Source organism: Nicotiana tabacum, chromosome 22, assembly GCF_000715075.1.
Source record: "Nicotiana tabacum cultivar K326 chromosome 22, ASM71507v2, whole genome shotgun sequence".
Taxonomy (NCBI): domain Eukaryota; kingdom Viridiplantae; phylum Streptophyta; class Magnoliopsida; order Solanales; family Solanaceae; genus Nicotiana; species Nicotiana tabacum.
In genome coordinates, this window is record NC_134101.1 from 10,390,908 (window position 1) to 10,415,877 (window position 24,970).

Below are 24,970 nucleotides of genomic sequence, written 5' to 3' on the forward strand. Positions count from 1 at the left end.
CTAATTTCATTATTAGCTTACTAATTTACTAATTTCAATGTAAATATATTCATGTCTTTTATAATCGCGCGAAGAGCGTGAAAATTTACTAGTTAGTATATATAATTGATCATCATCAAATATATCTATTTGCAAATTGATTCATCGACTTATAACTTACTTAGATGCATCGATGAATATTAAAAATAAAACGTTTCGACCTATATTGATGAATATTAAAAACAAAACGTCTCGACCTATATCGATTAATCTATGTCATGCATTATAAGTGATGAATGAATAAAATATAGAAGAATTAATACTAAACATCTTTGACATGTATATATGGATCACAAATTAAAGAAACTAAATAAGTTATTAGCATTAAGTAAACGAGTTAATAGGTCAAACATGGTCAAACTTTGGAATCACATTAATATTTACTATCTAAATAATATAAATATAATCCGTTAATACTTTATTTTGTAATACAAATAATGAATACACTAACATATACTATAAGTGCAACAAAGTATGTGTGTGTGTGTGTGTGTGTGTGTATATATATATATATAGGTATAGCCATATATATATAAAAATACGAAGCGCTAGGGCCACAGGGTCGGGTTCTTTTGGGGATAAACTTGTGAAGAAGCAATAATCTAATTAGTATATATAATTGATCATCATCAAATATATTTATTTATAAATTGATTCACCGACTTGTAACTTACTTAGATGCATCGATGAATATTAAAAATAAAATATTTCGGCCTATATCGATGAATATTAAAAATAAAACGTCTCGACCTATATCGATTAATCTATGTCATGCATTATTAGTGATAATTGAATGAAATATAGAAGAATTAATACTAAACATCTTTGACATGTATATATGGATCACAAATTAAAGAAACGAAATAAGTTATTAACATTAAGTAAACGAGTTAATAAGTCAAACGACTAAACATATTTAAAATAGAATAATATTGGTTTATCAATTGATAAAATTTTCGTAAGTAGTAATGTATGTGATTGACCATCAATTACAATATAGTGTGTGCGTGTGTGTTGTGTGTGTGTGAAATTACTCATATACTTAATTATAAATAGAAAAGTAACTTAAATAGATGCTTATAATTTATTAAAAGTAATTAGTTAATATAATTATTTATAAAGATTATGCTTATAGTTTATAATTATTTATAGTAAATATATATATGTGAATAAAATAAATGATTATAGTTTATATTAATTTTTTATAGTTTATAATATTTTAAGAAATAAAAACACAAAAAAAATAATTTAGTTTTTTTTAAAAAAACATAACCGACCAACTTTGGTCGGTTAATGGTCAAACACAATCAGCGCCCGGTCATTTAGTGTACAGACCAACATTGGTCGGTAATTCTAATTTCATATTTGAAAACAGGATTTTCCCTTATTTCTCTTACTCCTCACTCTCTTCTCCCTCACACACACAACACCCTTCCCCCTCTCCTTCTCTATTTCCCTCACACAAATCCCATTCCCCACCCCACGTAGCCACTGCCCCATGTCGCCACTCCCCTGTCGCCCCTCCTTCTCCACCTCCTAAAAATTTTAGGTTTGAATTACAACTTATATCTTTTTTTGTATAAATTTAATATTTTGTTAATTAGTTATGAATTAGTTAATTAGTGTTTAAATTGATTGTTTAACTTTGCATTTTATTGAAATTTAGGGTTTAGGTCTTGTTTTAATTGAATTGAATTGATTACATATGGTGTAAATTGAATGTTTAAGTTTGTATTGACTTGAATAGTTTAGATATGAATTGAATTATTAACTTTGGATTGATTTGAGTTTTTAGGATTTGTTCTTGTGAATTAAACTTTTAGGGTATGATTTGAATTTTTAGGGGTAAGTGTTGAACCTTTTGGATAGAACTTATATTTTGTGAGGTTAATTGAATTGTTTAGGGTATGGGTTGAACTTTTAGGATATGAATTGAACTTTTAGAGGTAATGGTTGAACTTATTGGATATGAATTGAACTTTTAGGAAATAAATTAAATTTTTAGGAGTAATGGTTGAACTTTTAGGATATGAATTGAATTTATAGTATATGTTTAAATTGAATGAATTATAATTAATTATAATTACTATAATTTAATTTTGGTGTAATTAATAAAAATTAATTATCTTAATTAACTAAAAATTATTTAATTAATTTTTAATTGTAAAGTTACTGAGGCTCCACCTTCTAGATTCCCCGGATATAGTGTTACTCATAATTGGACGAAACAGAGTATATTTTTGGAGTTGCCTTATTGGAAGGATAATCTTCTTCGACGCAACCTTGATGTCATGCATATTGAGAGGAATTATTTTGACAATTTGTTCAACACAGTGATGGATGTTAAAGGTAAGACAAAACACAACCCGAAGGCTAGCATTTATGGGATGATTTGTTAAGGCAATGGTGAATCGGGCGAGCCAACCCAACCTTCGGACGAGGATGCTGAAAGAATATGGTTGGAGGTTGTTGGCGGTCCAAAATGGGGAAAGGTATACGGGCTTCCTACGAACAAATTCTATCGCTATAGGTATGAAATGCAAGGAATAGGGACTTTCTCACAGGGTGAGGAACTTAATAGGGAGAGCCTCTCGGCTATGCGGGAGACATTGACAAAGCTTACATCCGGCTAGATGCGGCCAAGGAAAGAGAAAGGCTTAGAGATGCTCAAATCCTTGGTATGCAAGCTCAGATCAGAACTCTCCTTTCTACTGGTGCTTTTCCATTGCCCGAGTCTCGTGAGCCGTCGCCAGAGGCTCGGCCTCCACGTGATCGTTCCTCCTGTCCTCCTCGTGATTGTTCCTCCCGTCCTCCCCGTGATCGTTCTTCCCGTCCTCCACAAGACCGTTCTCTATACCCTATTATAGATGAAAGTTCATTAGACGATAATGATGTTATAGAAAACACCCCTTGACCAATACATTGATATACTTTGAACTAGACTAATAGAACCAGTTTTGAATTAGATTGAACAATTTTGAACTTGTTGTAATTAGTTTTTGCTTGGTTTTGGATTGTGATGTTCAATTGACCTTTATTTTGTTAGTTTTAAAGTATTAATTGGATGTTTGATTATTGTTGTTGTTGTTGGATATTTGGTAGGATTTGTGATGAATTAGGGGTTGTATGTGGTGAATTGGTGGTCATTAGATGTGAATTGGGGTATTGGTATGCTGTTTTTATTTGGAAGGTGGTGTAGCTACCGAAACAGGCATTTTCTGCCAAAATTAAATCCAGAAAATCGACCAACCTTGGTCGGTAACTAATAAAAAAAATATAAATTGCACATTACCGACCAATGTTGGTCGGTTAATGTACAATATATTCCCAGAAATTCAACATTACTGACCAACTTTGGTCAGTTTTCTGCCTGCCCTATGATCTGGCCCAAGTCACACCTCAAATTGGGGTTGTGAAGCGGTCGATTGCAATAATAATTACCTAACTAAGAGTCAGGATAGAATCCACAGGTAGCGTAGATGGGATTAGGTATATATTCGGACTAAGTGCGTAAAGTATCTAAGATGCACTTCCACAATCCTTGTTTTGATTCTACTTCTAAATTATGCTATGGTTTGCAAATGTAAAATATGAAACTAAGGAATGCTGTTTTTGTTGTTATTTTTCAAATATGTAAAAGGTCTAGGGTTGTGACTTCCACCTAGGTGTTTGCTTAACGGGTTGTGGGCTTTAGAGCGAGTTTCATTGGCCGGGGTGTATTATAGCAATCAACACATAATTACCCACTCAATACCTCTCGGTAAGAGAGTGATTTTGCCCAATTTGGCTTTCTCAAGTCCAAATAGGTATTGCACAAAACAGTTGATAAATGCTCAAGTCGGGTTTTACTATCTCTAGATTCAACCCTTTAATTGGGACTATCAATCTCTTGAGTTCATCCCAATTTCTTGTTAGTCAAGTTTTTCTAGACTTTGTCTCTCTTTCTCAAGAAGAGACTAAGTCAAATAGGCATGAATTAATGTTTGCAACCATTACTTCTAATATTATAAGCAAGAACTAGGCTAAATATTTCACACCCTATCATAAACAAGACCTAAATCAAACACCCATTAAGTACCCATACTAGGGTTGGGTCAAGACCCTAGCTAGAAATTTAGCTACTCATAGTGGGTGATGAAGAAAATAAAGAAGAAAAGATTATTAAACTCATATTTAATGATAATTAGATGAAAAACCAATGTCAAATCAACAAGATATGATAAAGTTTCCTAAAACAGTAAAGAAAAACGGCTACAAACTTTCAGGTGTTCAAAACTTAACTTAATTGCGTCAAAAAAGACTATTTATAAACAGCTGAAATTTTCGAACAAAATTGCCCTTTCGGAGGTTCTGCGGACGCACAATTCTGTGTGCGGTCCGCACTTTGCTGTATCTCTTTACAAGAGTGGTTTCTGCGGCCGCACAATTCTGAACTGCGGTCGCATCTCTTGAGTTCTGCGGAACGCACAATTCTGAGTGCGGCCACACTTTTGATTTATGCGGACGCACAATTATAGTGCGGTCCGCACTTCTTGATGGTCTCACATTTCAAACTCTCTAAACCTTTACTTTTGCGGCCGCACAATTATTGTGTGGTCCGCACTTTTCAATGTAGCTCTGTCAAAATATCTTTATGATCTGCGGCCGCAGACAGAATTCTGCGGCCTGCACTTTAGCCTTTTTGCTTGACTTTTGTCCTTGTTCAAAAACACTCCTTCTTGAGTTGAATTTCATTACTTTGGCTCATTTTCCAATACTCCTACAAGTAAACATATTTTATCAGTTTTCGGGAATACCTTTAAACATTTTTGAAATAAAACGAAAGTCAAAAAAGGCCCAAATAAGTAGTCAAAATCCCCACTTATTAACTCCTCCAAACTTAAGCTTTTGCTTGTCCTCAAGCAAATAAGGTAATTCCCACCTTCACAAGACAAGAGTTATTTCAGCTAATCTACGGTGAATCAAACACACATCAATTGGGGACCAACAATTACCCACACACTCATGAATTATCAACAAGGCAATATTTTGAAGGTTAAAGCATAAATAGCTCAAATGTGACACTTGAGCATCAAGAGTTGACTTTACTCATCAAGGAAGTTTGCTCTTTCATGTAGGTCACTGTGGAACCCAAACTCCTCCTCCTCTACTCTCCGTTAGCTTATCTCACTTAAGAATGAAGCACTCAATTCAATGATTTGTGAAAAGTTCGCTCATCACTCTCAAAAGAATGTTACAAGTACAGCTCTAAGTACCATATGCTTGCCCCTCATGTAAATCACCACTAATGTAAGCCCACTCGGTTTGAAATCACGTAGGGATTTTTTGGCATGTAATGAGGACTTTAGGACTAAGGTAGGAAATGCTAGAATAAAACGGGATCATCTTTCCTTAAGCACTCCCTTTTCTCTTTTTGGCTCATGCTTTGCCGACTCTTTGAGTCATTTTCTTCTTCCTTAGGGGAACTAGAGAGACTTGACATCACTCTTTCTTGGTCATGATATTCATTTTCTTCTTCTTTATTTTCTCCATGCTTTGAATTTTTGCCTTTCTTTGAATCCCATCAACTCTTCATATTCACTTTCTTTTTGTATTTTTTTCTTTTGTTCTTTCTTTATTTTTCTTTGCCTTTCCTTTTCTTCATTTCTTTTCTCTTTTTGTACCTTGATACCACTTTCAAACTACTCGTCTCTCCCCTAAACTTATGTTTTTATCAATTGTTTCTCATGAGTGTTAAAGAGAGCTCGGGTGCCAAGAGAGGGTCACTACAAAACGGTAAAGGCTTGTAACATGGTTATCAAATGAGAAAGGCTTTAGGCTCAAAAGGGTTCACTAGGGATAACATCATTGGTGGGCCATGGAAAATTTCAAAATGGGTCAAGGAGAGCCTACAATCACTTCTCAAGCCAAGCAAAACTTAGAATTTCGCCTAGAAACATATTCGGGGCAAGTTCTAGACCATTCGCACGGGTACTTGGACTTGTAACAAAACATCTCACCTCTCACACAACTGGATTGTTGAAGAGAATGGAGTCGAGGGCCCACAACAACCGTATTCAAGATTGAAAATCGCTAATTGTTCAACTAAACCTCTCGATGATTGCCTAAGTCAACACAGGAGTCACAAGGTCACTAACTAGAGCCATTACTTTTGAAGAACTTGTTTTAAACCATAAACGTGTAGTTAAATGTGTTGGTACCAAGTGAGGCATGCTTGACCCTTTTATTCATTATTACTACTGTTTTTACCCAAACATCAAAAATGGACTCAATCCCTTAAGAAGGTTGTCACGCCATCCATCGTTGGGAAGAGTCACCAGGTTCACACAAAAACCACCTTTGGAAAGAACCGTGGCATTAAGAAAGCCAAAGGCTTATTGATCACTTAAACATAAAAAGAAGCTACTAAATCAAAAAGAAGTTGTTAAAGTAAATAAGAAGCTAAACTACTAAGAAACAAAATAAATAAACTATGAAATAAACTACTGAAAGCAAAAAATGAATATACAAACCGAGAATGGGAAAGAGAATATATACATCAATAGAGAGGGAGGAATATATACATAATGAAAAAGAAAATAAAGATAAAAAGAGAGTATTATAGTTATTACAGGCCAATGTCATATCAAATCTGTCACGACCCAAAATCCAATTAAAGGCCGTGATGGCGCCGGACACCACTGTCAGGCAAGCCAACCATAATCAATTAACTTAATTACCCATTTTAGTATTTTTGAAATAAAAATTTCTTCAATGAAATTGTAATGATAAAACTCATAGAGTAAATGATAAATAATTTTAGCAACTAATTTCTAAATAATTCACAATCATTCCCAAAATTCGGTGTCACAAGTGCATGAGCATTTACTAGGGAATTAAAAATAAATTACAGCATCTGTCCAGAATACAAATTAGACAGGAAAATATAATAACTCTGAAGGAGACTCTGTTAGCTGCGGATCGTAATTTTGAATGCAGCTCACCTATGTCCCCACAATTATTAACCACACATCTGCGCCCACAAGGCCGCTATGCATATATGTACCTGCACAATAAAATGTGCAGCAAGTGCAGTATGAGTACGAAAACAACGTGTACCCAGTAAGTATCAAGCCTAATCTCGAAGTGGTAGAGACGAGATAACCGACTTTGACACTCACTATGGGTCAATAATAATAATTGGAATAAATTGTAATTATTCAAATCAGCATGGTTCACAGAGTTAACAATAATTTTATTCAATTAGCAGAAATAATAAAAACTAATCCTTCAAATGCAACAATTTTCCAATTTATTTATTTAAATCATGCAATTTCAATAAAACTTCCAATTTATCAAATGGCTTTACAAGCTGTAATTCAATTTCAATAAATTTTCAATTTATCAATTAAATCTCATTATCTCATTTACAGGAATAACAATTAATTCCTTAACAAGCAAGAATAATAATTCATTAAATTCCAAGGATTTTCCAATTTATCAATTAGCTTCGCAAGCTGAAATAAATTATTAAAGTATCGTGTAATTATTATTATTAAGCACGATTTCTGCCGAGGACGTACAACCCGATCCAGAGTGTCGTGTACACTGCCGAGGGACGTGTGGCGCGATCCATAAATGCATCTATCCTGCCGAGGCGTTCGGCCCGCTCCACAAGAAAGGAGAACATTTTCTTATGTATCTCCGGAAGCAGAGTATATTAATTATGAGATAAATTCGGGATGAGAATAATTTCTTTTAACAATTAATTGATTTAAACAGAAAATCAAGCATATGGAATTTCCATCCTTTAATATCTTTCCATACTTTAATATCTTTATCTTACAATTCACAATATATTCATATATATATCAATTAATATTAATTAATCAAGGAATATAATTTACACAAGTAATTCATGCTTTGAGTCCTAAACTACCCGGACTTTAGTATTAATAGTAGCTACGCACGGACTCTCGTCACCTCGTGCGTACGTAGCCCCCGCAGTTAGCAACAATTATTCAATTTAATCCCTATGGGGTAATTTTCCCCTCACAAGATTAGACAAGAGACTTACCTCGTCTCAAAGTTCACTTTCCAATTATCGCATCACGTAAAATTCTCGATTCGATGCCGAAAAATCCGAAACTATCCAAAAGTTATATAAAATAATTAATATATGCTCAATAAATTCGAAATTCATATATTAAATAAATTACCCTATCCAAAATGGTAAAATTCCTAAAATTTATCCCGGACCCACGTGCTCGGATTCTGGAAATTTTCGGATGAAAACGTTACGCACAATCTCAAGAACTTGAATATATAATTTCTACCCAATTCCATAACCATTTCCGTGGTGAAAAATCAAAAATATAAATTTCTAGGTTTTTCTTCAAAACTCCAAATTTCTACAAATTTTCATGTCTAAATCCATATATAAACCATGTATTTAACTTGAAATAGGTGTGAATTAACTTACCTCCAAGTTTCTAGGTGCATGCTCCTCTCAAGAAGCTCCCAAGATCGTCCAAGAATGAAGAAATGAGCAAAAATGCTCAAATCCCCGCTTTAAACACTCACTGCCCAGCGATCATCGCGCCCGCGGCAAATATTTTAGCACCTACGGCTTCGCACCCACGATAGATTTTTCTCACTTGCGGCTTCGCACCCGCGATCGATTTTTCGCACCCGCGGCTTCACACCCGCGATGGAGTTTTTGCACCCGCGATCACACCAGATATCAGCTGCCTCAACTCTTCTTCAAATTCCAAATTCGATCTGTTAACCACTCGGAATCCACCCGAGGCCCTCGGGACCTCAACCAAAATATACTAACAAGTCCTACAACATCATACGAACTTATTTGAAACCTCAAATCACATAAAACGACACTAAAACCATGAATTATGCTCTAATTCAAGCTTAATGAAACTTAAAATTTCCAACTTCTACATTCGATGTCGAAACCTATCAAATCAACTCCGATTGACCTCAAATTTTGCACACAAGTCATAAATGACATAACAGAGCTATGAAAACTTTTGGAACTGTATTCCGACTCCAGTATCAAAAAGTCAACTCCCCGGTCAAACTTCCAAACTTAAATTCTTGTTTTAGCCATTTCAAGTCTAATTTCACTACGGACTTCCAAATAAAATTCCGATCATGCTTCTAAGTCCAAAAGTACCATACAGAGCTGTTGGAATCATCAAAATTCTATTCTAGGGTCGTTTGCACATAATTCGACATCCGATTACTATTTGAACTTAAACTTTTTAATTGTTTAATCAAAATTCCATATCTCGGGCTAGGGACCTCGGAATTTAATTCCGGGCATACGCCCAAGTCCCAAATCACGATACGGACCTAGCGAAACTGTCAAAACACTGATCCGAGTCCGTTTATTCAAAAAGTTGACCAAAGTCAAACTTGGCCTTTTAAAGCCAAATTAAGGAACCAAGTGTTCCGATTTCAACCCAAACACTTCCGAATCCCGAACCAACCATCCCCACAAGTCATAAATCATTTAAAGCACATACGTGAAGTTTTATTTAGGGGGACGGGGTTCTAAAAGTCAAAACGACCGGTTGGGTCGTTACATTCTCTCCCACTTAAATATACGTTCGTCCTCGAATGTGCTAAGGACTGTTCCGGAGTTGTCCAAAATCACAGTTTAACACTTCGAGCACCTACCCGTGCTACCACACCTAATTGAGCACATTATCTCGAGCCAATCTGAAGATTCTCCAGCCTTAGAGCCCAATTCTAACATCCAGAATTCTCCACCATGCCTGTTTCCAACCTATGAATGTCGTATCAATCACTACACGATGCACCAATACCTTTGTTGAATTTAGACCATGCACCGCATCATTTACATGACTATAATAACATCCTCTGATAACAATAGCCAAAATTCCACGAATTTGATGTTCACAATACACCTCATGATACCTATAATTCCGGTTCCAACTCTTGAACTGCTTTCACGATGGAAGAAATGTGTAGAAATTCATAATTAACTGTTGAGTCAACAAATTATTGAGTTTCTCCTTCTGACAAGAACCATTACCTCATTATGGACCAAATAATGGTATTTGCTCTTTATTATACTTCATATAATCGATCGTACTGATCCCAGATCCAATAACCTCGTCTCACTTAGTATAAGTTGCTCGGGCAATAAGCCACCTCAGACATGACAAAAAGTCTCATATGGTGGCACAATGAGCTAATAAGCTACGGACTCGATTGCGATACATAAGGAAAACAGACTATGGAAAGGATTACTCAACCCACGTGACTAATTAAACAACTGAAAAGGTGTCATAAACCTTTCTCAGAAATTGAGACACAAAACACACAAAATAGAATATAGGGAACTGTACTCAACATCACACTGTTGCGGCGTGCAACCAGATCCGCACAAAAAGAATCTATATAAAGAAAAATAATACTTACCGAGTTAGAATGCTCATTACTTACAAAATATCCGAACATCGGACACAAGCACGCTAAGTGCATAATACCATCCTTGGAAGGATCGACAGCGCCATACGCTACAAAACTCAAGCACAACTAAGGCGCGATATATGATCTGAATCTCGAGAGCTATCCTGCTCACATAACACCATCGCTACGCGGAACCTCAACACATAAGAATTTTATCAAGCTGTTTCATAACTCACACAGTACAATATAGTATTACATGAAATAACCGACGACGAAATGACATCCAACGTCCGAATACTCCTACATAGGGAGCTTTTATGCTGAAATGAACACATCCGGTCTGATATAGAGCCCGTATTCATATTTAAATCCATCCACAGACCTCAAGACGATTCTGATCGCATCGTACTAGGCTAATAACCTTTCAAGTATTCATAATAACCCTTTTTTCCCATAACATACAAGAATAGTCATCATAACCGGAACAATACTTCCACAGTCGACAACCAAATGAACCAAGCGCCTTCCGGGCATAAGTTCTCGAATCAGCGATATTACCACAATCTTTATACTTGGTTTCAATCTTCACTAAATCAAGTGACTACATGTCACTCTTATACAATCTTTCCGTGAGACACGCTCCCATAACCTTTCGCACCAGGTAACAAGTCTGCACATCCATGCTACCGGTTACACTAATGCTGTAAAGCATATCAAGAATCCACAAATCAATACACAAGGTCTCTTACACCTGACATCGACCTTAGATGATGCCAAAAACAATACCATCTTACTTTAAACATCTAAATCCCTTTCCTGCTCATCCGAGCTCATGACATCCTTGTCAACACCGAACCGAAATCTTAAATCCTCAACTTTCGAATCCCATGCTACTTAGTGCACTTAACCACGCCAATGCGCAGGAGTAAAAGAATTCCATCATAACTCCCGAACCACTAATAGGGTAAACACTTTATCATATAGAAACCTTCTTCTTAAATCATTTCAAGAGAACCATTGCAACACGTGACTGAATTCCCATATCCATAAAACAATACCAGCCTCAAGTAGTGGTCTAAACCACCATAACTCTTCTGGGATCCCTCTACACATAACATGTCATAATACTTGAATTTCTCCAAATAAAATCAATTACGGTAACCGTCAAGCCTCGCACGAAACGCCACAAATCACATGCATAATTCAATGCGCTGAAGGAACTGATCATTGCCACCATCGTGCCGATTCAACCATTTTTAGCCGATCCGTCTTTTCTCAATTTATTCCCAACTTTACTTAGAAATAATAATATCTCCATTAATTACATCACGAACTCAAATCTGTACTCATCCCGAATGACCTTATTTCACGAGACCACGCTATTTCAAAACCCACTAATTATCTCATATCTCTTCTTGTGCAAACTTTCACATCTTCGATTGGTACATCCATTCTAAAAATTCTTTTATGAATCCAAAGTTATTTTCTTCCATTTCTCTATTGCTACACCACAACCTGAAGATAACGCAGAGTACTCCGAACCCCGTTTCATAATCTGTTATAAAATCTCGATACTCAACCATACTACGGACTCGAGATCCTTAGGCACCACACTTTAAATTTTTGAATCCACTAGGACCGTTATTGAGAGTCACTTGCTCTGCCTTGTTCCAAAACATGATCAATTCCAAGGCCCTGCTAGCACATGGACACTTTCTCAAGGAAACACCCGACTGTCTCACTTTCCCTGTGCATTACATCTACATGAAGCATAAACTCTGAGTCTTCCTACCAACCTGAATATGAATTGATAAGGCCAAATATGGCACACATTCCCCATATCCTTTGCTTAAATTACCACCGATGTTTTCTTTCCTTAGTCGTAATGACCCACTAATACACCGATAACCAGAAACCGCACAAGTTGACACTACGCAGTCCAATCATAGATGGTGGGGCTCTCCCACTTAGCTTGAAGCTACAATTACAAAATTGTTGGAATCCACCAAGATTCTTTATTCATTGTTGACATGATCCTACACACGCAACTCGCCAAATTTTCTCGAAATCCTTTTATTAACCTTTAATAAATACTCCGAACCACTAGCCACATTTACATATTAAATTTCTTACCGGAAGCTTCATCGATACCATGCAACCGCTAACCTGCTCACAGGAGATAACCCACCCGTGGAAATTATATGCCGACATATTCCAATGTCGCTGCACTAGGTGCAAATACTACGAAATCAGTAGATCATCCTGAGTCCAGGCTCATTCACCAGCTACACCAGTCTGTTCACTCCTCATGGACGTCAACTAGAGGTGCGACAATACCTTCTAATCCAAAGTCATGTTGTATCATTCTTCATATCAAGCAACTCCCTCGTGTTGTATCCAATCTTCCTCAATATAGCAGCTAATATTACAACTTAAGTCCGTAGACCTAGTCATTGTCCATTCTACATCCCAAATCACTCCAAACGTTCCTCAAGACGTGTAATCATCCTACCACGTAACCCATGTGCTACCTTGGCACTCTCCCACTTTGGTCATCCATCTCCTTTAAGCAACTACTCTACTTCTGTTTTCTTACACTTGGCCTTTTCGGAGCCTAACCACCGCAAGGCACCTACCACATGTCCTTCCTCATCCATCGCTGCCCAGTTGTTGTTTTAACTCAAAATCCGTATCTATAGCACTTGAACCAATAACTCGTTACCAGCTTTAAACCTTTCTGACGATCATCCTTCTTAAGACATCAACACTAGAAACACTGCTTCGATCCTGAATCACTGCACACCGCGATCTCTAACGACGGTTTCCCCTATACAAATTCCTAACACCCCGTCGTGAAGGCGAGTTGAAGAAAACCATAACACCGGTGAACCTTAATGCATTTTACAAGGCGATGACACCACATAAAAATTGAGAATTCTACCACACTCAAAAATATCAAGCTTCATTACTCCATCAACCCCAAACCTGAACATTCATAGTTCGATTGCCTTTTCTCCGCTGGAATTAAAACATGGAACCTCTGAATCATGTACTGAGAAAACCTTCTTTCAAGTCGTTTACTTCCCTGACACATAGACAGGCATTCTACCATTACATAAACACTGTGCGATAATAACACACGAATTGTCGTAACAATAAATGCCAAATTTCAAAACCTTAGGTAGTACTGATACTTAATTTGAAATGACAGAGCGGCCTTTCGCAAGGCGACGACAATAGCCCAATTTATTACACAGGGAGAAGTATCATGTACTACATCTGTAGTACCATTAAAAATTTCCTCGATCCCCAATTTATAACAAGCGCTTCACGTCGCATAAGATTGAATCAGAAGGAAATGTAGGCATAAGCCTCAAAGGAATCGAATCGCACGATGGGGAATCAAGAAGGGGAGTATTCCTAACAGCCCTGTAGCCTCTCGAAGATAAGCACAGACGTCTCCATACCGATCCGCAAGACTCTACTAGACATGCTCATGACTCGTGAAACCTAAGTAAACCTAGTGCTTTGATACCATGTTGTCACGACCCAAAATCCAATTAAAGGCCGTGATGGCGTCGGACACCACTTTCAGGCAAGCCAACCATAATCAATTAACTTAATTACCCATTTTAGTATTTTTGAAATAAAAATTTCTTCAATGAAATTGTAAAGATAAAACTCATAGAGTAAATAATAAATAGTTTTAGCAACTAATTTCTAAATAATTCACAATCATTCCCAAAATCCGATGTCCCAAGTGCATGAGCATTTACTAGGAAATTAAAAATAAAATACAGCATCTGTCCAGAATACAAATTAGACAGGAAAATATAATAACTCTGAAGGAGACTCTGTTAGCTGCGGATCGTAATTTTGAATGCAGATCACCTATGTCCCCACAATTATTAACCACACATCTGCGCCCACAAGGCCGCTATGCATATATGTACCTGTACAATAAAATGTGCAGCAAGTGCAGTATGAGTACGAAAACAACGTGTACCCAGTAAGTATCAAGCCTAATCTCGAAGTGGTAGAGACGAGATAGCCGACTTTGACACTCACTATGGGTCAATAATAATAATTGGAATAAATTATAATTATTCAAATTAGCATGGTTCACAGAGTTAACAATAATTTTATTCAATTAGCAGAAATAATAAAAAATAATCCTTCAAATGCAACAATTTTCCAATTTATTTATTTAAATCATGCAATTTCAATAGAACTTCCAATTTATCAAATGGCTTTACAAGCTGCAATTCAGTTTCAATAAATTTTCAATTTATCAATTAAATCTCATTATCTCATTTACAGGAATAACAATTAATTCCTTAACAAGAAAGAATAATAATTCATTAAATTCCAAGGATTTCCCAATTTATCAATTAGCTTCGCAAGCTGAAATAAATTATTAAAGTATCGTGTAATTATTATTATTAAGCACGATTTCTGCCGAGGACATACAGCCCGATCCAGAGTGTCGTGTACACTGCCGAGGGACGTGCAGCGCGATCCATAGATGCATCTATCCTGCCGAGGCGTTCGGCCCGCTCCACAAGAAAGGAGGACATTTTCTTATGTACCTCCGGAAGGAGAGTATAATTATTATGAGATAAATTTGGGAGGAGAACAATTTCTTTTAACAATTAATTGATTTAAACAGAAAATCAAGCATATGAGATTTCCATCCTTTAATATCTTTATCTAACAATTCACAATATATTCATATATATAAATTAATATTAATATATCAATTAATATTAATTAATCAAGGAATACAATTTACACAAGTAATTCATACTTTGAGTCCTAAACTACCCGAACTTTAGAATTAATAGTAGCTACGCACGGACTCTCGTCACCTCGTGCGTACGTAGCCCCCGCAATTAGCAACAATTATTCAATTTAATCCCTATGGGGTAATTCTCCATCACAAGATTATACAAGAGACTTACCTCGTCTCAAAGTCCACTTTCCAATTATCGCGTCGCGTAAAATTCTCGATTCGATGCCGAAAAATCCGAAACTATCCAAAAGTTATATAAAATAATTAATATATGTTCAATAAATTTGAAATTCATCTATTAAATAAATTACCCTATCCAAAATGGTAAAATTCTTAAAATTTACCCCGGGCCCACGTGCTCGGATTCTGAAAATTTTTAGATGAAAACGTTACCCTTAATCTCAAGAACTTGAATATATAATATTTACCCAATTCCATTACCATTTCCGTGGTGAAAAATCAAAAATACCAATTTCTAAGTTTTTCTTCAAAACTCCAAATTTCTACAAATATTCATGTCTAAATCCATATATAAATCATGTATTTAACTTGCAATAGGTGTGAATTAACTTACCTCCAAGTTGCTAGGTGAATACTCCTCTCAAGAAGCTCCCAAGATCGTCCAAGAATGAAGAAATGAGCAAAAATGCTCAAATCCCCACTTTAAACACTCACTGCCCAGCGATCATCGCGCCCGCGGCAAAATTTTTCGCACCTGCGGCTTTGCACCCGCGATCGATTTTTTGCACCCGCGATCGATTTTTCGCACCCGCGATCACACCAGATATCAACTGCCTCAACTCTTCTTCAAATTCCAAATTCGATCTGTTAACCACCCGGAATCCACCCGAGGCCCTCGAGACCTCAACCAAATATACCAAAACGTCCTACAACATCATACGAACTTATTTGAAACCTCAAATCACATAAAACGACGCTAAAATTACGAATTATGCTCCAATTCAAGCTTAATGAAACTTAAAATTTCCAACTTCTACATTCGATGTCGAAACCTATCAAATCGACTTCGATTGATTTCAAATTTTGCACACAAGTCATAAATGGCATAACGGAGCTATGAAAATTTTCGGAACTGTATTCCGACTCCGGTATCAAAAAGTCAACTCCCCGGTCAAACTTCCAAACTTAAATTCTTGTTTTAGCCATTTCAAGTCTAATTTCACTACGGATTTCCAAATACAATTTTGGTCACGCTCCTAAGTCTAAAATCACCGTACGAAGCTGTTGGAATCATCAAAATTCTATTCCGGGGTCATTTGCACATAATTCGATATCCGGTCACTATTTGAACTTAAACTTTTAAATTGTTTCATCAAAATTCCATATCTCGGGCTAGGTACCTCGGAATTTGATTTCGGGTATACGCCCAAGTCCCAAATTACGATACGGACCTACCAAAACTGTCAAAACACTGATCTAAGTCCGTTTGCTCAAAAATTTGACCAAAGTCAAACTTAGCCTTTTAAAGCCAACTTAAGGAACTAAGTGTTCCGATTTCAATATAAACACTTCCAAATCCCGAACCAACCATCCCCACAAGTCATAAATCATTTAAAGCATATATGGGAAGTTTTATTTAGGGGGACGGGGTTCTAAAAGTCAAAACGACTGGTTGGGTCGTTACAAAATCAATCAAAATAGACCACCCCCCTGAATAAGAATAAGCATTGTCCTATTGCTTAACAAAAATCAAAATCAAAAAGGGTAGAGAGTAGAGAGAACTCCCTATATGGTCTCAGCATGCATAGCAGCATCACCACCCTCGGGCTCCTCCAACTAGATCTCATCATCCTCTGCTCGGGGAGTAGTGGGGTTGGTGAACATCTGGAGCACCTCCTCAACAGTGTAGGCAGCAAGGTCTGGCTCGTCAGGCTGGCCAGCTGGTGCCACTGGTACTGCTGGGTCTGTTGGTACTGATGGATTTGTCTCCATCAGTAAATCAAATGGAAGATCACCAGCTGCTGCTATCTTGGTCACCTCACGTCTCAACTTGTCCACTGATTTCCTCGAGGCTTGTGATTTCCTCATCTTCTTCACATGTTTACCTAACTCCTCAATTGCTCCTCCATGTGCCACCAAGGTATCCATGATGGTCTTATGATTGTCCAAGATCTTATTCAATGTTTCCTCCACTAACGAAGGAATCTGTGGTGCTGCTGGGGTAGAAGAGTGTGCAGCAACAACACTGGATATGTCAGACCGCTTTGCAGTAGCTGTCTGCATCCAGTTGTTGAGACTCGCCAATGTCTAGGAGACTCGCAACACAATGAGTGGATAAGTGGGGAAGAAGGCACTGATACTGATGCTGGTGGCCCTGAAGATGGAGGTGGTGGCATGACAGCTATCTCAGTGGAAGGCCCGGCTGTTGTGGAAGGCATGGAAGTAGAATCTGCAACTACCACTGATGGCTCATCAGACTGGCCTAAGGTAGTAGTCTCCTTACCCTTATTCTTTGGGTTCCTTGGGTCCTTGAGATATACCAGGAGAAAGGCTTCTTAGCCCGAACCTTTGTATCACAGCTCCTCGGCTCCACCCCGCATCTGTGAGATATTCTGTGATAGTGTTGGGATACAGGTAGGAGATCTCAGCCTGCCTGACAACCACCGACATGTTGGCCGACATGATGGCACCCACATTGATTGCGTACCAGAACATGATAGATGCCACTAAGACTAACCTGGGGATTGGAAGATTATTCTCATTCCGTCTCGGGTCTATGCGTCTTCACACAAATGTCTGCCACCCTTTTGCCTCAAAGTTGAGGGTGGCTCGTGTAATGGGAACCCCAACTGTGATCCATGGTGGTGGTGGTCCTGGAAAGGCTAAGATCTCTGCTAGCCAAGGGCGAGATGCATCACCCATTGAAAAGTTTTCCAAGTACTAAACTGTCTCCACCTCCTCTAACCCCAAATAGGTGTTCAGAGTGCTCTGATTAAATCTGACCTTCAAGTTCCTCACCTTGGTCACTTTAGTACCCTTCTTGATATGCGCCACATTGGCATAGAACTTCCGTACTAAATGCTTTTTGGCATCCATTACACTCTGAGTGAACCAAGTCTACCATTTTCTCTCCCTGAACTGTTTAGCCACATTCGGATTGAATCTATCTAAATCCTTTAAAAGAAATTTGTCGCTCAAGTGTAAGCGATCTCTGGGGCCACCACTCTCTCAATTTGGTAAATGCTGTCAGGCTCACAAATCTGTCTTCCCAGGCCTTCTTCTTTTTCGACCTCTCTAGGCCGGCCACTCTAGTATCACCCCCTCTACCATCATCTGGAATATCATCATCATCATCCACTACGACTGGTGCAGGGGGAGTGTGTGTAGAAAAAGGTTTTGAACCCTAGCTGCCTTCATCCGAACCCTCAGAAAAACTTGCTAAGGTGGAGGGTTCATTGAGGAGTTGGTATCTCCCAGGGAACTGTGGTGGTTGAGATTGGGCCTCAGGTTGTGCCTCTATAGAGTGGCCCTCAGAAGCTTCCCTAGACATGACATAAGAACTTGATTCAGCGGGCTCTGTGGCCCTGCCTCTCCCCATGGTTGGTTTATTTGTTATCCCTTTCTGCACTACAAGTGGTTGAGTACCCATGCCTCGGCCTCGGGAGGGTTCACCCCTCCCTTTATAAGTATCACCACGACCTCTTGATCGAACCATTGTTTGCAATACAAAGCAACATGATTCAGTTAAATTTCAGAAACATGCTATAAAAAGTTGCAGACAAAACAGTATGCAAAGGGAAAAGTGCGGTCCGCAAAATTCTGACTGCGGCGGTAAAATGCCTTGTGCGGACCGCACAATTTTGAAGTGAGGTCGCACAATTAAAGTGCGGGCCGCACAATTATGAGTGTGGCCGCAGATTTCTGATGTTTGGATCTGCGATCACACAAATATTTCTACGGTCCGCACATTGAATGCACAAACTTGCCTTAAAACTAAGGATCTGCGGACCGCACAATTTCATGTGCGGCCGCACAATTCAAAATCCCACGAAAGTGAACTTAGGTTTTAGCATTTTAGCACAATTTGGACATGGTATTTGCAATATAGACATGGTACATGATTTACCCAACCCCCAATGAGTACATATGAAGTTACCCACACAACTTTAAGCTTACATGATGAATTATCTGACATTTTAGGCCTAAAAATAACTATACTAATTAATAACAAAAACTATGAAAATTTGAAAAATCTAAACATGAATTGAACATACCCGTGATAAAGGATGCAAGGGAGAATCTAGGCTGATGAAATGAGTGTGATGTTTGAAACAATTTGTGTGCACTGTGCTTGCTTTGGTGTCAAGAGTTCAAAGTGTGTAAAGTTTGAAACAGTGAGAGGAGGGCCTATTTATAGGTTGACCAACTTAGGCCAAAATGTGCAGATGAGTGTGGCCACACAATTTTGTGTGCGGTCCGCACTCTTTACCTGATGCCAGTGAAGATCTGCGGTCAGCACAAAATTGGGTGTGAATGTAGATATTTGTGCGGACCGCACAATTCCAAGTGCGGCCGCAGATTGGCCATTTCTTTGCAATTGCAAACTTCAGAGAGTTTGCATTTTTGGGTCTCCATTTGTGTGTCCACAAAAAGAATTGTGCGGCCGTAGATTCCTTTCTGCTGTGGAAATCAATATTGTGCGGTCCGCACAATAAATGTGTGGTTAACACTTTTTCAACACTTAGCCATTTTTTGAGCATAGTTCCTGCAAAGCACACTCATTCCTACAATTCACTTCAAAACCAGTTAACACAAGACAAAACCTATCTAAAAAATAAGAAAAATAAAAAAATAAAAAGAAACATGGGTTGCCTCCCAAGAAGCGCCTGATTTAACGTCGTGGCACGACGCACATTACCATCAATCACTTGAAATGAATCAATGCCACGACGTGGCCATCATCAACTTTTACCAAATAATGCTTCACCCAGTGACCATTGACTCTAAACACTTAATCATTTTTATTCTTCAAGTCTAATACACCAAAGGGTGTCACAATCACAACCTCAAACGGACCACTCCATTTAGACTTCAACTTTCCCAGAAACATCTGTCGTAGCCGAGAATTGAACAACAATACAAGTTCACCTTCTTTGAACTCCTTGTTCCGAATGTACTTGTCATGAAGGTTCTTCATCTTCTCCTTGTATAAGGAAGAACTTGTATATGCATGGTACCGAAATTCATCAAGCTCATTCAATTGTGCCATCCTTAAGTTGGCGGCGACATCCCACTAAAGATTAAGCTTCTTCAATGCCCACATAGCCTTGTGCTCAAGTTCCACCAGAAGGTGACAAGCTTTCTCGAACACCAACCGGTATGGAGACATCCTAATCGGTGTTTTGTAAGCCGTCCTATAAGCCTATAGAGCATCATCCAGGTTTTTCGACCAATTCGTCTGGTTAGCATTCACTGTCTTTGACAAAATACTCTTGATCTCCCAGTTGGAGTCTTCCACTTGTCCGCTTGCTTGAGGGTGATAGGGGGTCGAGACTTTGTGAGTGACACCATACTTGGTGAGTAAGGTATCAAAAGCTTTGTTGCAAATGTGTGATCCCCCATCACTTATAATGTCCTTTAGAGTACCAAATCTTGTAAAAATGTTCTTTTTCAAAAATGCCACCACATTTCAAGCTTCGTTGTTAGGTAGAGCAACAGCCTCAACCACTTCGATACATACTCCACAACTACCAAAATGTAGGTGTTCTCACAAGAGCTTACGAACGGTCCCGTGAAATCAATGCCCCACACATAAAAAATGTCAATTTCCAAGATGGTGGGAAGGGGCATCTCATTTTTCTTAGTAATCCCACCGGCCCTTTGACATTCATCACAATGCTTGACTAAATCACTTGTGTCCTTGTATAGAGTAGGCCAATAGAATCCACAACTCAATATTTTTGCCGCCGTTCTCGCTTCATCATGGTGACCACCATATGGTGAAGAGTGGCAAGCCTCAAAAATTTTCACTTGTTCTTTCTCCGGCACACATCGTCGAATCACACCATCGATACAAATCCGAAAGAGGTACGGTTCATCCCAATAGTAGTCAAGGCAATTCTGTTTGAGCTTCTTCCTTTGGTTTGAAGAGAACTCATTCGGTACTATACCACTCACAAGATAATTTTCTAAGTTGGCGAACCATGGCATCTCGGTCATTGAAATGGCTAGAAGTTGCTTGTCGGGGAAAGAAGCATTTATTTCAAGGCCGTCATATGGCCTCCCATCCTCCTCCAAGCGAGACAAGTGGTTCGCCACTAGGTTTTCACTGCCTTTGCGGTCTTGGATTTCTAGATCAAACTCTTCCAATAAAAGCACCCACCGCATTAACCTCGCCTTTGAATCCTTTTTGCTCATTAAGTACCGAAGCTCTGCATGATCGGTGTGGACAATCACCTTTGTACCCATCAAGTACAGGCGGAACTTCTCCACAGGAAAGACAATAGCAAGGAGCTCTTTTTTGGTCACCGTGTAATTGACTTGGGCATCGTTCATGGTCTTACTAGCATAGTAAACCGGAAGGAAGATTTTGTTGATACATTGCCCCAAAACTGCTCCGACCGCCACATCACTTGCGTCACACATGAGCTCAAAAGGCAAGCTCCAATCCGGTGCGGTAATAATAGGAGTATTTTTCAATTTGAACTTGAGAAATTCAAATGCCTTCATGCAATCCTCGTTGAAATAGAATTTGGCATCCTTATCCAAAAGCTTACACAAGGGGATCACCACCTTGGAAAGATCCTTGATGAAACAGCGATAGAACCCCGCATGACCCAAGAAACTCCTCACTCCCTTCACGGATGTAGGGGTGGAAGTTTAGAAATCACCTCTATTTTAGCCTTGTCGACCTCAATACCATTCTTTGAAATTTTGTGGCCATGGACTATACCTTTCTCGACCATGAAGTGACATTTCTCCCAATTGAGTACCAAGTTCGTATCTTCACATCTTGCCAAGACCTTATCCAAAATTTTCAAGCAATCATTAAAAGAATTCCCGACCACTGAAAAGACATCCATGAAGACCTCAAGAGATTCCTGCAGCATGTCGGTGAAGATAGCCATCATACACCATTGAAAACTCGCAGGTGCATTGCATAACCCAAATGGCATCCGCGAGAATGCGAAAGTACCATAGGCACATGTGAAAGTAGTCATCTCTTGGTCCTCCGGAGCAATACGAATTTGATTGTAGCCGGAATATCCATCAAGAAAATAATAGAAAGCACGACCGGCCAACCTATCAAGCATTTGATCAAGGAAGGGAAGTGGGAAATGATCTTTCCTAGTGACTTTGTTGAGCTTGCGATAGTCCACACACACTCTATACCCGGTCACCGTTCTTGTAGGAATCAACTCATTCTTGTCATTGGTGACCACCGTCATGTGCCCTTTCTTTGGGACACATTGCACCGGAGAGGTCCACGAGCTATTAGAAATGGGGTAAACAACCCCAGCATCCAACCACTTTATGATCTCCTTCTTGACCACCTCTTGCATTGCTTCATTTAATCTTCTTTGATGTTCAATAGAGGGTTTGGCATTCTCCTCCAAAATAATCTTGTGCATGCAAAAGGCGGGGCTTATACCCCGAATATCGGCCAATGTCTATTTGATAACTTTCTTCCTCTTTTGTAGCATCGCCAATGTGGAGTCTACCTGCACGTTTGTCAAACAGGAGGAAAGAATAACCGGTAAAGTAGAACAAGGGCCAAGGAATTCATACCTGAGATGTGGAGGTAATGGCTTTAACTCCAAAGTGGGAGGCTCCTCGATTGAGGGCTTTGTTGGAGGAGTCTTCCAGTATTCAAGATCCTAGGACAATTTTCGGGGTTCATAAGTGTAAGACCCCATTACTTGCAATGCATTCACACATTCCACATAACCATCCTTCTCAACATCATCATCAAGGTTAAGCAAAACGGCCTCAAAAGTATCTTCAATATTCATTGTGGAAATAGCATAATCAATAATCACATCGGTCACCAAATCCACAAATGAACAAACTTCATTGCTATTCGGTTGCCTCATAGATTTGCATACATGGAAAACCACCTTTTCATCACCCACTCGGAAGGTGAGCTCACCGGCTTCCACATCAACAAGAGTATTTCCCGTAGCAAGGAAATGTCTACCCAAAATAATATGTACCTCATAGTCTACTTCACAATCAAGAATCACAAAGTCCGACGGGAGGTTGAACTTATCAACACGGACCAACACATCATCAATAATACCTAATGGTCTCTTCATAGTACAATCTGCCATTTGTAGCCTCATAAAAGTGGGTCTTGGTTGCCCAATCCCCAACGTTTTGAAAATCGAGTAGGGCATCAAGTTGATACTCGCCCCTAGATCACAAAGAGCTTTGGCAAAGTCGGCGCTTCCAATGGTACAAGGGATTGTGAAAACGTCGGGATCTTTTAATTTAGGAGCCATTGAGTGCACAATTGCACTCACTTGATGTGTCATCTTTATAGTCTAACAATTCATCGACCTCTTCTTTGTCACTAAATCCTTCATGAACTTTTCATATCCGAGCATTTGTTCCAAAGCCTCAACCAATGGCACATTAATAGATAAGCTTTTCATCATGTCAATGAACTTCTTGAATTAGTTATCGCCATTTTACTTGGAAAGCCTTTGAGGGCATGGAGGAGGAGGCCTTGGCATTGGTGCCTTAGCCTTTGGCACTACTGGTTCCGGTATGTCAACAATGTGTTCCCTAGACGGGTTCATTTCTTCTTGAGTCTCCTCCACATTTTCATCAATATCAATTCTCACTTCGTCATTTGCTTGCACCACATTATTTGGAATCTCATCTTCTTGAATCACTTGTTCATATCCACAATTTTTCTTTGACTTGAGGTGGTTTCATCCTCACCTTTTTCACTCCTTGTAGTCATGGCCATGGCTTGTCCCGTGTTGTTCCCACCCTTCGGGTTCACCACCGTGTCACTTGGTAGTGCCCCCTTAGGACGAGTGTTCAAATCTTGTGAGATTTGCCCCAATTGAACTACCAAATTGCGAATTGAAGAGTTGTAAGAGGCTAGTTGAGCATCGGAGTCGGCATTCTTCTCCTTCATTTGTTTCAACATGTTCTCAATTCGCCCCATCTCATTATTGGAAGAGCTAGGCCCATGCGAAAGATAAAGAGGCGGGTTACTTGGTTGTTGATACATCGGGGGCCTTTAAAATCCCGACCCCAGATTCCCTTGGTTATTGTTCCAACCCCCTTGGTTGTTGCCTCCCCAATATCCTTGATTGTTGCCACTCCAATTGCCTTTTTTGTTTTGACCATTCCAATTGCCTTGATTGTTTTGATTTTTCCAATTACCTTGGTTGTTACTACCACTCCAATTGCCTTGGTTGTTTGAGTTCCAATTTCCTTGATTACCTTGAGATCACCATTGTTGTTGATTCGGGCCTTGAGAGTTGTTTCTTTGCCCTTGGAAGTTGTTCACATATTGCACTTCCTCCTCTTGTTCATTGTAGGATTCATCTTGGTCAAATCCACTATCTTCTTGCACATATTGTTCCGCATGGTTTTGTACTTGTTGACCCTTTTGCCTTCGCTTGTTCACCATTATATTTACACCTTCCATTGCATTTACTTGTTTAGGACCTTGAACTTATTGAAGTTGAGGTTTGGCTAATTGATTCATCGTGGTGGTCAGTCGAC

At 38.8% G+C, this 24,970-nt stretch overlaps 1 pseudogene; it reads right to left on the reverse strand.

Moving 5' to 3' along the window:
- LOC142175703 (uncharacterized) overlaps nt 1-24,970 on the reverse strand; it is a 155,042-nt pseudogene that overhangs the window by 67,196 nt on the left and 62,876 nt on the right.